At 38.3% G+C, this 15,555-nt stretch overlaps 2 protein-coding genes and 4 non-coding genes across 6 annotated transcripts in view; 1 reads left to right on the top strand and 5 right to left on the bottom strand.

Annotated features, from left to right (window-relative positions):
* Positions 1-15,555, bottom strand: part of LOC137490932 (uncharacterized) — a 137,504-nt gene that overhangs the window by 29,065 nt on the left and 92,884 nt on the right. The gene's annotated exons all lie outside the window — the stretch shown is intronic.
* The window catches only part of LOC137491225 (uncharacterized), a 482,468-nt gene that overhangs the window by 430,998 nt on the left and 35,915 nt on the right, over positions 1-15,555 (top strand). The gene's annotated exons all lie outside the window — the stretch shown is intronic.
* Positions 794-912, bottom strand: LOC137494013 (5S ribosomal RNA). The gene has a single exon (XR_011013988.1). It is a non-coding gene; the product is annotated as a 5S ribosomal RNA (ribosomal RNA).
* On the bottom strand, positions 1,091-1,209 carry LOC137494040 (5S ribosomal RNA). The gene has a single exon (XR_011014015.1). It is a non-coding gene; the product is annotated as a 5S ribosomal RNA (ribosomal RNA).
* Positions 9,214-9,295, bottom strand: trnas-gcu (transfer RNA serine (anticodon GCU)). The gene has a single exon. It is a non-coding gene; the product is annotated as a tRNA-Ser (tRNA).
* On the bottom strand, positions 10,070-10,151 carry trnas-gcu (transfer RNA serine (anticodon GCU)). Its single transcript has one exon. It is a non-coding gene; the product is annotated as a tRNA-Ser (tRNA).

Raw genomic sequence — 15,555 nt, 5'->3', positions numbered from 1 at the left:
TTTGAAGAAGGGGGAAACAATAAATCTTTGTATGAAGGCAGTTATGTTTAAATAATTTCCATTTAAAACGCGTGAAGGTCACGTGACCATCAGGAAGAACGCAGCATCCCATTTCTCAAAGGACGCGTTCTCTGCCCTCGCGGTCTCCTGAGTTCGTTCTTCCGAGGACACCTGGCAAGACCGCACTCTACAAGAACGCAAGTCCATTCTCTGCGTTCTTGGAATTGAGAAACAGCCTCTGAGTTGGTCTACTCAATGTTGATTGATCTAACTCAGATCAGCTATTCTGAAACCAAAAATCCTCCCGCTCTCTGTAAATCAACTCAGAGTTCAAGTTTAAACTCCGAGTTGTTTGAAACTCCTTACTGAAACAGGCCCCAGGTAAGGAAGTGAATGCCACTTGTATTTGTTTTGTTTTAGTTCAGAATAGAATTCTTTTTATGTTTCTAGCGAGGTAAGGGGTTTGCTTATGAGTTAGAATTGTTTTGTTATATTTATTTCTTTGATTTGGCTTCACTAGCGTCCCCTTACTCTTAAGTTGACCTAATTTTGTTTGATACTTTGTTTAATTTGTTACTTTAATATTGTAAATATTTTTTCTTATTGTATACATATTTGGGCATTATTCTGATTTCACTTTTTTGTACATTAAATCACTTTTGTTGGCAGTTTTGTTGTTTTTGTCTTTTACTTTTACCCATCATCTTGTAACAGTACCACACCTTTTAAATGTTATTACCTTTACCCTAGACTAACATCAAAGAGGTTGTAACACAAAAGAAGGACTTCGAAAAGCTTATAGCACCTGGTATTCCCAGGCGGTCTCCCATCCAAGTACTAACCAGGCCCAACCCTGCTTTACTTCCGAGTTCAGATGAGATCGGACATTTCCAAGGTGGTATGGCCGTAAGCGAGAGAGGCTGTCAAGAGTTGGCTATTTAAAACAGGCGCAGCACCAGGGACCGAGCGCAGCTCAGCTGGCATCGACACAGCACCGACAGAAACAATGCCCTTGAAGGTGAAAAAAAAAAATGGCAGCGAAGCTGTGACACGGGGAAGTCTATCAGCTGCCAAATGAAGGACTTCCAAAAGCATACAGCACCTGGTATTCCCAGGCAGTCTCCCATCCAAGTACTAACCAGGCCCGACCCTGCTTTACTTCCGAATTCAGATGAGATCGGGCATTTCCAGGGTGGTATGGCCGTAAGCGAAAGAGGTTGTCAAGAGTTGGCTATTTAAAACAGGCGCAGCACCAGGGAGCAAGAAGCTTGGCAGTGAACTATGATCTTATTTTAATGACAAATGTCTAAGAATACTGCTGATTTACGTTTTTATTTAATTTATACATACGCAATGAATGTAAGCCTGCTAACTGTGTGTGGTTCAAATGATAGAATATGTAAACTTTGTTTATATATATAATTAAATAATAATAAATAAAAGCCTGCGTGTAAGGCTTTTATTTTGAGGACGACGTCACGAGCGCAGATTTGGTTGACCAATTAGAGGAAAGTGGGCGTTTCAGCACCGCCTACATGTGTAAAATGAATTTTAAAGTCGTTAATCCGTTTTCCTACCCTAAACCAAAAAACGAAAATCCAGCCAAAATCTTGTTTTTTCGTTTTCTCGTGAGCAAAAGAAAAACGGAAAAACGGCCGTTTTCTCCATTTCCTTTATTCCGTTTGAAAATGGAAAACAAATGAACAAAATGTACACGGACCATTTTTTGACTTTTTTGGTTTTGTGTTTGTTTTAATATTTCGTTTTAAGTTAATAAGCAGAATAACTGATGAGTTTCCGTTTTTTATGCCTACAGAATAAACAGAAAAACAAAATATTCATCGTTTTTCTGATGTTTCGTTTTCCGTAATAAAAGGAATAATCAAATGAACGGATGATACACGGACCGATTTAGTACAACTGCAATCACTTTTAAACTGTTTAGGAATCATAACTTACTGTATTTTAATCTTTTTGTTCAAGTTTGCTCCTCTCTATTGTTCTGCCAACCGGTCTCGTCTCTGCTCTGTCTCTCTCTGCCGGTGTTCCGGAGAATTCAGTTCCCCCTCCAGAGCGCATGCGCAAATTCAGTATCATGAATGATGACGCAATGAAGTCGCTCCAGCGGACCGAATCAGCAGTGTGGTGTGTGAAACCGGTTATGTTAAATTAAACATTAAGAATTAATATTTGTAAACGTGACTTTGCCAAAAACATTCCTAAATGTAAAAAAAATCCATACTATATTTTAATCACATTGCTAATTCTTATTTAATGCAAATGTTATGATTTATACACGTACACACAGCAACACTTATGCAGTGTACAGTGCAACATTCAGAGGAAAACTTTGGTCAAGGTGTTTATCTAAGACTTTTAGAATTATACAGCAAAATACAGAGACACCATTTAGGATTATACGACATCAGATCGTTGTCATCTGTAAAGCATGCAGTCATAACAATGAAAGCACAGGAAAAGACAACTTAAGAAAAACAAACATTTATTTAGATGGACTTCGGGAAAAAGAAAAAAACTGTTTTCATCTTATGGATTTAACTAGTGCAAGCTGGGCAGAAATATTCTTTGCATACTGGCGGGTTGCCAACTCATGATTGGTGGTACCTCCGGTTACATCCGTCACAGGCAATCTGAAAGATTCATACACACAAAAAGAAAAAAAACATTAAAAGTTGTAAGAATTTCAGCCACTTTAGCAAGGCCTTAACACAACACAAGTGTGGTGTTTAAAATATTACCCAAGCTGAGGTTTGGTCATTATCACTTGGATCACTGAGTCCACAAAACTGACACAGCTCTGTTAAATCTTCTAGTAAATACATACACCAACATAAATCAGCAATTCACAAGGATCAGATTCATATTAAAAGTCATGTTAATACAGAATAAGAGCATCTGAACTTCAATTAACTTACAAACCAATGTTTTTGCAGTAACTAATCTTAACTTACCTGATTCCTGCACAAGAGTGTCCGCAATTTCTCTTCTTATTTTGTCTATGCCCTTCTTTGAATTAGAAAAGGTGATCACGTCATCCTGTAAGATTTTTTCTGCAAACTTAAAAAAAAAAAAAAAAACATTAAAAACAAATACAAGTCAATTTAGCAACCTTATTTTCCATACCTTGCATACAAAAAAACACAAGATGTGCTGCCTTTTTGCAGTGGATGAGGAACTTTGTCACAGGTCCACCTTGACACTTTGCAGCCTTTACTCCTCATAAAAAGCTCTTAAAAACAAATATCATTATGGTGTCTGTTACTATAAAAAATAAATAAACATTTCTTAACTTGTTGCTTCCAGACACCTCTTTATTTTTTCGGGGGACTCTCCCAATGGATCCAAAAAAGGTTTTTTTTTTTTTAGGGAAGGAAAAATTACCTATTAAACAAAAAATAAATAAATAAGCACACACACACACGTTTAGATGTACAATTAATACTCACAGCAAGAGTCCAGGGATTATGTTCATTTATCACCCCCAGAATCAGCTCATATTTGGCTGGATCAAGCTACAAAATAGAGCAAATCAATTATTAAAAAACAAAATCACATTGCTATATACAAATCTTGTATAAAATATTTAGCACATAGATTCAATTTAGAATTTCAAGAACATACCTTCTTTAAGCCTTTGTATGACCCATGCCAGATTTTGGTAATTTCAAAGCAATCGATCATAAATGCCTTCCCTTTTTGACATTGGTTATGTCGCCGTACGCATAAAGAGATGTATGCATTGATAACCTACACATTTTAAAAAAAATCATTAAATAAAACCCTCCAGCATTTTACGAGGATCTTGGTTACTTCAGAATTACAATTAATCCTGAGGCAAGATTGGCATTATTCGATTACAACATCAAATTTGGTAACTTACTCTACCTGATCTTCTAGTTCTTAGCCAGGGTTCAGCCGTGCCAAGTCCATAGAAAAAAAAAATGTTGTATGGCCCAATTTTAGCCGCCAAAATGCAAACATTTTGGTTGTGGACAAAAGAGTCACTATGGCCTGGTAGTGATTTCCCAGAGACTGGAAAAGATGGCAAGGTGACCAGAGGTGCGACACTCAAATTTACAAGGCTTGTGCATGGGGCTGGAGAAGGTGCAGCTGAATAAAGTGCTGCGCATGGGGCGGGAGGAGTTGCGCTCAGGTCCAGAGGGCTTGTGCATAGGGCTGTAGAAGGTGCAGCTGAATAAAGTGCTGCGCATGGGGCGGGAGGAGTTGCGCTCAGGTCCAGACGGCTTGTGCATGGGGCTGGAGAAGGTGCAGCTGAATAAAGTGCTGCGCATGGGGCGGGAGGAGTTGCGCTCAGGTCCAGAGGGCTTGTGCATAGGGCTGTAGAAGGTGCAGCTGAATAAAGTGCTGCGCATGGGGCGGGAGGAGTTGCGCTCAGGTCCAGACGGCTTGTGCATGGGGCTGGAGAAGGTGCAGCTGAATAAAGTGCTGCGCATGGGGCGGGAGGAGTTGCGCTCAGGTCTAGTGGGCTTGTGCATGGGGCTGGAGAAGGTGCAGCTGAATAAAGTGCTGAGCATGGGGCGGGAGGAGTTGCGCTCAGGTCTAGAGGGCTTGTGCATGGGGCTGTAGAAGGTGCAGCTGAATAAAGTTCTGAGCATGGGGCGGGAGGAGTTGCGCTCAGGTCTAGAGGGCTTGTGCATAGGGCTGGTGACCGTGTTAGGCTAAGCCTCTTTATCTTTGTGGAATTCTAGGTTCCTCTCTTATAAAAGGGAACTAAATGATCTAAATTAATTTTAGGAAATTCCACGCCCTTGTCATTTATTAAATGGGCACTTTTCCCCTCCAATTGCAAAATTGTGAATGGCCCCAAAAAACCAGCATCAAGTTTCCCCCCTTTCCTCTGCTGACTTCTCACATTTTTTCGGAGCACTCTTTCCCCAATAGCAAAAGTATGCACAACAGCCCCAGATGTTCTTTTCTTGCCCTTGACCTTTTGTCTTGAGGCTTGCATGTTTTTTTTACGGCCTCAAATACTTGGTCCTGCAGCTGTATGGCAGGCATAACTATTTCAGTCTGCAGGACATCTTCCACAGTATCATTGACCTGATAAATAAAACCAATAAGTAATACACATATAATACAAAATGGAAGCAATTTTTGTGAATAAAACTTACATCAAAAGACACAGGAACCTGTGAAAAATAACGAGCCTCCCTTCCAAAGATCAATCGGAATGGGGAGAACAGCGTGGTTAGCTGTTTTTTGGTCCTGATATTGAAGAGAACGGCGTCAAGATACTGGTCCCATGTCTGCAGTTTTTCCTGACACGGTTTTCCAAGAGCACTTTGGGGGGTGGGGGGGTTAAGAAAACACTTAGGCCCCGTTTACACTAATGCGTTTTAGTTTGAAAACGCATAAGTTTTGCTACGGTTACGCCAACCGTCCACACTACGCCGGAGTTCTCGAGCGCCGAAAACGGAGCGTTTCGAAAACGCTGGAGAGGCCGTTTTCATTTTGAAACGCTGCTGCTCCGTCTCAGTGTGGATGATGGAAAACGGAGACATCTGAAAACGGAGGCGGGGCTGCAGACGTTTGCCTCTCTGATTGGGGCTTTTCCTGAATATTAAGTAGCCTAACACACAGTTCAGTCCTGAATCTTCTCCGTGTAAGTTCAGACTTCGCAAGTTTGATCAAGGCTGCAGTCTCTTCTTCTCAGTTTGATATGGAAAAGCAGACTATACCGAGGACACGGGTAAATCTTCAAAGGGAACAGTGTACTTTATAACTTCATTCACATCACCCTGGCTACGTTGTTTCACTTTCTCAACAATAAAATGTAAACATGATTTAAGGAACTGCCTATTTTCATTTTAATATTAGCAACTTAGACAGCAGACATGTTGAGGCGCCGTGCTGTATAAGATGAGCGTCATCTTCACTGTCTGGATATTTATAACAAAACGGAGCCGATAACAACTGCCTCCTTTCAATTTCAGTGAAAATACGAAACATCCCCTCTCTTTTGCTGAGTATCAGTTTTAAGAATCGATAATGGCCATTTTAAAAGTATAACATACAATAAGTTTATACATTATAGGAAATAAAGGCAAGCGATAAGTCAATATACAGAATGTACGTGGTTACATTAATCATTAACTTATCTTTGCGCTCAGCCAAAACACGTTACCTGAGAACAAGTAATAGATTCCAATCCCCAAAGTCAGGGAATATGTCGTTAGATAAAGACAACAAGATGAATGAAATATCCCGTTTAATAAATATAGTGAGATTAGATCCAGCGGGAGATGCTTGATGAGAAGTCCGACTAGCAGAGCTCTCATCTGGGTACATGGGCTGCAGCGCTTGCCCGAGAGCGTCTGTGTGGTCACGTGATGTGCGTTTTCAGCGTTTTGGTGTGGACGGAGAGCAGTTCAGAAACGCTGGGTAAAACGCGAGTGTGGACGCGGATCGTTTTCATTCTAAAACGCCGTTTTAAAACTAAAACGTACTAGTGTAAACGGGGCCTTAAATGATAATACCCACTTGAAATAACCAAGCCACAGCCATGCTCAACATGACACAATCTTACCTCTGTATTGTGTCATTAATTTTCTCCACCAACCCATTTGTTTGTGGACGGTATGGGGAACAAAGACTTCTCTCAATCCCAAACAGTTTACAGATTTCTTTGTTGATCTGAAAGAAAAAAAAAATCATTGGTACAGACATAACATTACTAAAATGCTCAAATGTTGAGCAAGTTACCATACAGACCTGATTAACAAACTCCCTTCCTTGATCTGTAAGGATTCTCACTGGTGCACCAAATCTATAAAATGTTTTCACAATGCACCAGGAGACCTCCTCTGCGGATTTTGAGGTGAGGGGATATGCTTCTACCCATTTTGTAAAATAGTCTAAGCACACACATGTATTGGTGCCCTTAAGATGTCATGGACAGCTTCCCAACCAAATCCATTCCAACCAACTCCCATGGTTCATTCACCTACACAGAATACAGGTATACAGAGGGATAGAATATCATATAATATATAATACAATATAATATAATAATTCAATACAACTACTGGAGCGTACTCCTCCTGGAGCTTGATGGGTCTATTGACCTGGCAGGCAGAACACTGTTTGATCTACAGAGAGCATAAATGAAGTAATTATTACATTGCTTTTGGTAAAAACTACCACGGTTAAATTACAATTTCATTATGAAGATTATCAGCAACATACCCACTTTTCGATTTCAACACTCATTCCAGGCCAGTAGTACCTGCTGGAAATTGCTTGTATGGTTTTCTCTTTTCCACTGTGACCCCCGGCCTCACTGGCATGAAATTCTCTGAAAATGCTGTCTGCTTCTGCAGCACCCTTCAAAACTTTTACTAAGAGCTGTATAGCAGAGCCCTTATGACGGATATAAAACAGCATTTCATTTATTACAAACAAACAAATAGCTCAAATAAAACCACATGTATAATACCCTATACATTTTGGCCCAATATGTTTAAGCACAGGAATGAAGAACAAACAATAAACTGTACAGAGTCTTACCCTGGACAACATATTGGTGTGCACGCCGTCGAATGACATATTTCTCAACTTTTGAAATGCCAGGAGGATACATACCTTGACATTTATAATTTAACAAAACATCAAACTGAGTTGGATCCATTCTGGGAATAAAAACAGCTGCCAGGAGAATGAATTTCAAATAGCATGCAGAACATTGAAAAAATGTGTTGAAGAACACAGAGCCAAAGTGTTACAACTTAGATACATTTTATAGACAAAAATCTGATGGGTTAAAGACTTCCAGGTGCTTTCTGGACAAAATCAGGTGCATGCTTTTGTTTATTTGTAATAATCCATCATTTAAGCAATTTAGTGCTTTTTAAAGGACTGCCAACTTTTAATTAACTGACAAAAGTTTTTTTAATTAAATTCAATTAATTTAAACAACAATTGTAAATATTTTTATCCTTAAAATACAAATTGTTTTTATTTACATAATTTGTGTTTTCACTCCATTGCTGTATTGTACTTTAAATCGTAAAAAGTCATATATAGAGGTAAACCATTTTCCTCAGCCTCTGGAAAAACTGTTCCATTTGTTTAAAATAGTAATGAAAATCATATAAATGATGTCATGACATGACAATTATAAAATAACATTACCAGCATTGCTTTATTGTGCTATAAATCTTAAGAAATTAATATATATATAGGGAGACCATTTTCCTCAATCTAGAAAAATATGTTTCCCGTGTTTTCAGTACAAAATCATGCTCTCCATATAAGTGAAAAAGTTTACATAAATAACTCATTTTAAACACCACAAACATCATCATGAGTTAGCTAAAATAATGAAAGACACAGGTAATTATAAAATGCAGTAGCATTTATTTTTCCAAGGCCTTAGTTGTTTGAAAGCCACCATGAGCTGATTCAGTACACAAAATCATGACGTCATGATACTGCATTTGCGCATGCGCTGTGAAGGGGGAACTGAATTCTCCGGAACACCGGCAAGCTGGAAGGGGCGGAGCTAACAACCCGCTCCTACGATTGGTTGTTACTTTACCTCAATCTACATTTGTATACATGAATTTTATTTCGTTTATTATATTTATAAAGACTTGTAGATATAATAATAATATGATTATACTACTCTAAATAATATTATAAATAATTATTTAACTATTTCACTGGGGTTACATATGTTTTTGCAACTATTTTCGGTAAGATGACTTTCAGTTTTGCCATCTGAACGACAGAGCATAAGAACGACAAGAATGGGATTCAATGGACTCAGCCACCTCGTTATGTATGTACTCACTTTCATGATGGGGGCTGGACTATGACATTTCTGTATGTATTTGCTGCTATTTTCGGTAAAGATGTTGTTAAATTTTGCAACAAAATCCTTCAAAACGATGAGAGCTTGCGAGTAAAACACCTTCCACGGAAGCACCGGCCTCTTTCAAACGCCAGAGCATTTGAACGACAAGGATGGGATTCGATGGACTCGGCCACCTCGTCATGTATGTACTTACTTTCATGATGGGGGCTGGACTATGGCATATATGTTTGTATTTGCAGCTATTTTCGATAAAGATGACAAAATTTTGCAACAACATCCTTCAAAATGCTAAAAGAGTGAGAGTAAAAGAACTTCTACAGAAACACCATGATCTCTCGAATGCCTGAACATATGAGCGACGAGGATGGGATTCAAACCCATGCGTGCAGAGCACAATGGATTAGCAGTCCATCACCTTAACCACTCAGCCACCTCGTCAGGTATTCTCCTTCTACTCTAGTGGAGGCCGGACTGTGGTACATATTTGTATATGTATGTTTCTGCAACTATTTTCAGTAAGATGACTTTCAGTTTTGCTGTATGAACGAAATATCAAATGAATGACAAAAATGGGATTCGATGGACTCGGCCACCTCGTCATGTATGTACTCACTTTCCTGTTGGGGGCTGGACTATGGCATTTCTGTATGTATTTGCTGCTATTTTCGATAAAGATGACATAAAATTTTGCAACAACATCCTTCAAAACGATAAGAGCGTGCGAGTAAAACACCTTCCACGGAAGCACCGGCCTCTTTCAAACACCAGAGCATTTGAACGACAAGGATGGGATTCGATGGACTCTTCCACCTCGTCATGTATGTACTCACTTTCATGATGGGGGCTAGACTATGGCATTTCTTTATGTATTTGCTGCTATTTTCGGTAAAGATGACGTTAAATTTTTCTACAACATCCTTCAAAATGATAAGAGCGTGCGAGTAAAACACCTTCCACGGAAGCACCGGCCTCTTTCAAATGCCAGAGCATTTGAACGACAAGGATGGGATTCGATGGACTCTTCCACCTCGTCATGTATGTACTCACTCTCATGATGGGGGCTGGACTATGGCATATATGTTTGTATTTGCAGCTATTTTCGATAAAGATGACATAAAATTTTGCAACAACATCCTTCAAAATGCTAAAAGAGTGAGAGCAAATGAACTTCTACAGAAACAACATGGTCTCTCGAATGCCTGAACATATGAGCGACGAGGATGGGATTCGAACCCATGCGTGCAGAGCACAATGGATTAGCAGTCCATCGCCATAACCACTCGGCCACCTCGTCATGTATTTTCCTTCTTCTCTGGTGGAGGCTGGACTGTGGCACATAATTGTATATGTATGTCTCTGCAACTATTTTCAGTAACATGACTTTCAGTTTTGCCGTATGAACGACAGATCAAATGAACAACAAAAATGGGATTCGATGGACTCTTCCACCTGGGGCCTGTTTTAGTAAGGAGGTTCAAACAACTCAGAGTTTAAACTTGAACTCTGAGTTGATTTACCGAGAGATTAAAAACTCAGAGTTTTCGGTTTCAGAACAGCTGATCTGAGTTGAGTCAATCAACTTCGAGTAGACCAACTCAGAGTTAAGCGCGCACACCGCGACTTTAAAAAGGCATTATCAATGGAGCGCAGGCATTACGAGTGACTATGGCAATATCTTATAAAAGAGATCAGCATTTCTTTCTCCAGCTGAACTTGATGTTCTCATGCAAAGTTATAGCAAATATGAGCGTATATATTTGAAAAGAAGCAACCATCAGTGAAGAAGAGACAGTTAGCGTGGGAAAACAGCTGCTCAAGTTAATGCCTAATTTCACTTAAAGTATTTAAATATTTAAGTATAATAAAATAAGTAATGTAATTTGTGACATTTATATTTTTTTCTAAACTTTTTTATACATTTATTAGTTTTAAATGATTTAACAGTGCACTTGTGTGTCTGCCTTTTTTATTGATCAAGTGATAGAGGTTAATATAACATTTAGAAGGTAAGCAGTACTAAAAATAATTTTTAGAAAGAATAATAATCCCATTAATCTAGTTACATGCATGTCGAAGGTGAATTTAATTTAATTATTTATTAAAAAAGGATAAGCCATTCTCGTACAGTTCTTCTGTGTGTGACTAAAATGTAGGCAATAGCTATGTTTCCATCCAAATATATTACATACATTTATGTGCAAAACTGGAATATTGCATAAAAGATGCGAATAAAATTCCATCCAACGAGTCAAAGAGAAAAAAATCGTCACTTTCTGATTAAACTGGCACCAAATATCAACAGTAAAAACAGAATTTACTGTGGTAGAAGAAGCTGCGTCAATTAATTCTTTATTTAGCCTAATTAATGTACTTGCGCCTCGATGTCAGAAGACAATGCTGAAACACAATGAACACGTGGGGGCGTCTGAAGCCATGAGACGCGTAGACTCTTGACACGCACCAGACGCTCGGAGGTAATTAATAATATACACTAATACCGAAACAGTTAAGGCATTTTAGAATGACTAAAACAATATTTAAGACATGTTACAGTGTGCTCAGCCTGCTGGTTTGTTCATTTACACACATTTTAAATATCATATGATCATGATCTTTTTTTTAATGTACATACTGTAATTTGTTCAGTAAAAGTGTTTCCATCGTAGTTTATGCGCACATTTTCTAACGAATAAAAGTTTATCCTATTTATGCACGTTATGCACGTTTTTTATGCATATTTTTAAAAGTTATGTGCATCATGACGTTTTTATCAATCGTTTTTATGCACGTATCCAAAATGAGCATTAAAATAGGTGGGTGGAAACGTAAGGCTAAGGCGAGAAATACCGATTCGTCTTTAAAAAAGGGGAGGAGACCGACAGAAACTCTGAGTTTAGAGAATAAAACCTGCTTCTGACCAGGTTAGATTCACAGAGTAAGTTACCACAGTAACTGACTCTGATTTAAAGTTACTTTTCTTTCAGAAGCAGGCTTGACTTACCCTGCTTTCTCGAGTTTAACAAACCTGCCATTTTGAAACGGAAAACCCAGAGTTTCTCTCATTTCAGGGTTAAAATACTCTGAGTTTTCAGTTAACCTCCTTTCTGAAACAGGCCCCTGGTGAGTGACGAGCATTACTCTAAGACAGAAAAAACAAACATAGTCAATTTAAAGGTAGATAAAAATTATTTGCTTTTTAAAGGCTGAGAAATCATTCAATATAAATCATTCAATGTAATAAAACACTTTGTTTTATTAGTTTACAACATCCCCAAAAATTTTTACAACATAGCCTCTTTTTTCCATTGTAAGTGTCTGTTTAATTGTCTTATTTGGACTTAAATTACTGGAGTGATTCTTGAAAGTTTCCCTTTCTGTGTCATGTAGAAACTTTTCGATTTTCCTGTATGGTTTTAATCACAACATTATATGAGACACAGCTTCAAAACTTTAGATTATTTTACCATGTAGTCTAGATCAGTGTTCTTTACCAGGGTCAGAAATTGACTTTTCCATTTTTCCATTTGAAATCCAATTTCAATAACCAAATAAGTAATTCCATCTATATCATATAATGTAAAATGCTAGAATTTAAACAGTATGTTGCTAAATGTAACAGTTTAACGTGTTCTGATTGTTTGAAATTCAAGATTAAATTCATATATATATATATATATATATATATATATATATATATATATATATATATACATATGTATGTATATATATATATATATAAATAACTGGTTGTAAATTGTGTACAATGTTCCAAGAAAACAGACAAAATAAAAAATAATCTGTCATTTAGTTTTGTTTTATCTTCTGGAATGTTGCTTGCACATAAAAGGGAATATATAGGTGGAATAAAAAGTGTGTCGCCATCCTCTAAATTGTTTTTGTATGTTGCCTTCATCTTTAGTCTTCGCAGTAGCCAAATTTAAACCTTGGAGTGGGAACCCTAAAATAAAGCAAGAAACCAAAAGGAGAAAGATTAGCATTGCAGCTGTAACAAATAAGGCTGACCAGACACATAATTATTTTGCTTTTTATTCAACAAATGAGCCAACTTTTGTTCAAGAAAGACTCAATGGTCAGTTGTAATTCGATTCTAAGGAATTTATGACCCAAAGGAATGTACCCACAGCACAGCACAACTGAATTGAACAGGACTTCTTTAAGCTCCTTGCTAAAGACTGATGTTTTAATGTAAACTTTACTCTCTCTTTATGTGTAATCATGTGTTTTGCAATGTTTCCCTTGCTCCTGTACCAATATTGATGGGTTTAATACTTCTGTATGTAATGTTTAACCGTACCAAAGCTAAACGAACTCATAAACGGTTCAAGTTTAGACTTGTCGTAAAGCTTGCTTGCTGTACTAATTAATCGTTGACATTTTATGTTAATACGAGTGCAACATATTAACATTTTAAGAGACTTTAACAGTTCTGCCTCAATTTGCATAAAAATTTGCCTATGCAAATTCCTCTGCCTCAGACAAAGGGCCATAAACCCATGATTCAAGGAAGTTAGTTTGTAATTGGTCAACTTTCCATGGAGGGTGGATCCGAACCCGCCCTATATAAGCTTGGGACCAAAGCTACGCCTCTCTCTCTTAACCCCCCCCCCCCCCCCCCCGGCTCTTCAACCAACCTTCTCTCTGCCCTGAAGCTCTCTTGAACCCGGCTCTCTGCTCTGAAACATCTGCTTTGAAACCTCTTCAAACTCTCTACAACTTCTTCAGAAATAACTCTTCTCTCAACTCTCTTCTCTGAAACCTCTTCATCTGCAACAACCTAAGAACAAGACCTAAGCAAAGAAACCTCCAAGAAACCAGGCGGAGACCCAGACGGAAAGGGTTAATTGCACAGCTCGGACCTTCACATCTAAGTCACTTTCTTTTCGTTATTTCCTATCAAGAGTCTAGTTAAGTTAGTGCGTCGCAAAACAGTGGCCAACACAACTGGCCCCTGTTGCCGCTTCAAATTCAAACAACAACTCACCCCACTACAACCCTTATGAGAACAAAGGGACAACCAGCAGAACCACGTGCTCAACCAAGGGAGCTCCTTACATCACATGGACGCACACAAGTATATTTCCATCTTAACTGATGTAGACTAAATGCAACTCTAAAAGACCCTAGAAGGGTTATATTGAATTTGATTATGTTTGGTTCGCCTGGTTTGCTCTTACAAACTCAGAGGTTTTCCTATCATTACATCCTCTCAACCTCTTACTTTACGTTCTTTACTCTTCTCTACACTTGTATGAATGTGTGTTTGTGTTAGGTGTTAATTTCTGTTAGATTAGTCAATAAAGTTTAATTTTGTATAAAGAAATATATATATATTTATGTATATATTTATATATATGTATATATTTATGAATCTAATGTCTTAAACTTCAATCTTGTTACCCTGCTCAAACTTAATGGGTTTTTATTTTGATAGCATCGCTGGACGATTCATTCGTTCAGATCTGAGTCGATTCATTTAAAGCCCTGTTCAAATTAATCTTCCTCCCATTAAGCTAGCCCGCTAGATATATAATGGTCCAGAAGGTATGCGAGCACTGTAATCTAAATCATAACTCGCAACATTATAACGGTGGAAAAGGCGCGGGAAGAATAACCTTGAGCTAATTTATTACAGTAATAATGGTGTAGATATGCAAGCACTTTAATCTATATTATAATTTGTTACAGATTATTCATGTAGATATGCGTGCAAGTTAATCTACATTATTATATTTTGCTACATGTTTATTGGTGGAGAATAAACGAAGCATAAAATATTACAGTAATGTAAAAAAAATACAATTAAATAAAATTAACAACTAGGATTACATTTTCAAAAGGGAAACATTTATTGAACAACAACAACAAAACAAAAACACACACACAAAAAAAAAAACAGCTTGAAAGTTGAAACAAAGTCAGGGAAGCGGTGTTTCTCCCCAACCGTTGCATGGCACCAGAGCCGGGCGGACTCTTGCCCTTCGCCAAGGTCCTCTTACTGCGTTGCACAGCTCAAAAATGTCAGGCTGGCGGCCTCCACCCTGGTGCAGACCACGTCGAATTCTTCCATATTCGAGACATCTCGACAAAAAGCAAGAGCGCCATTAGTCAAATGAGGCAGGGACAACGCAGGTCGTGCTGCAGTTAGACTAATCCATGAGATGGTGGAGACTAAACTTACTCAAGCAGTGTCGGACATTCCGCAGACGGACAGCTCTTCTGCTCCTCTTGGCTTCACTGAACAAATCTTTCGTGTCTAACACCGATCACCACTACTTTGTGGTACTCGTTTGTGGCGCACTGGATCACCGCCGTGAAGAAAAGACTTTTTGGCTGTCCCATTGACTACCGACTCCCCGACACGTCGTGTATAAAACCTTCCACAACTTCATCCTTTGAGGCACGACTGGCCATCGCTGTACACTTGTAAGTTGGGCAAATACTTCACAAATGACTATACAGACTCGAAAAATTAGAAGTTATAGGCACCCCCTCCAACCCGTATGCAATTTTTATTTTAGAATTAAAAAGATTCTGTTAATTCCATGTGTTAAAGGGAGGCGAGGCCTCCACTAACTAACATAAAAGTAAAGTAAAAAATCAGTGTGTGCTGGCTGTTTTCTTTTAACCTGTGTGCATAAGAACAATCATACCAGCACAAAGTGCTTTCAACTTGAACT

Source organism: Danio rerio, chromosome 4 (assembly GCF_049306965.1).
Source record: "Danio rerio strain Tuebingen ecotype United States chromosome 4, GRCz12tu, whole genome shotgun sequence".
NCBI lineage: Eukaryota > Metazoa > Chordata > Actinopteri > Cypriniformes > Danionidae > Danio > Danio rerio.
The sequence above is the reverse complement of the archived record's forward strand: the minus strand, read 5'-3'. Positions and strand labels throughout refer to the sequence as shown.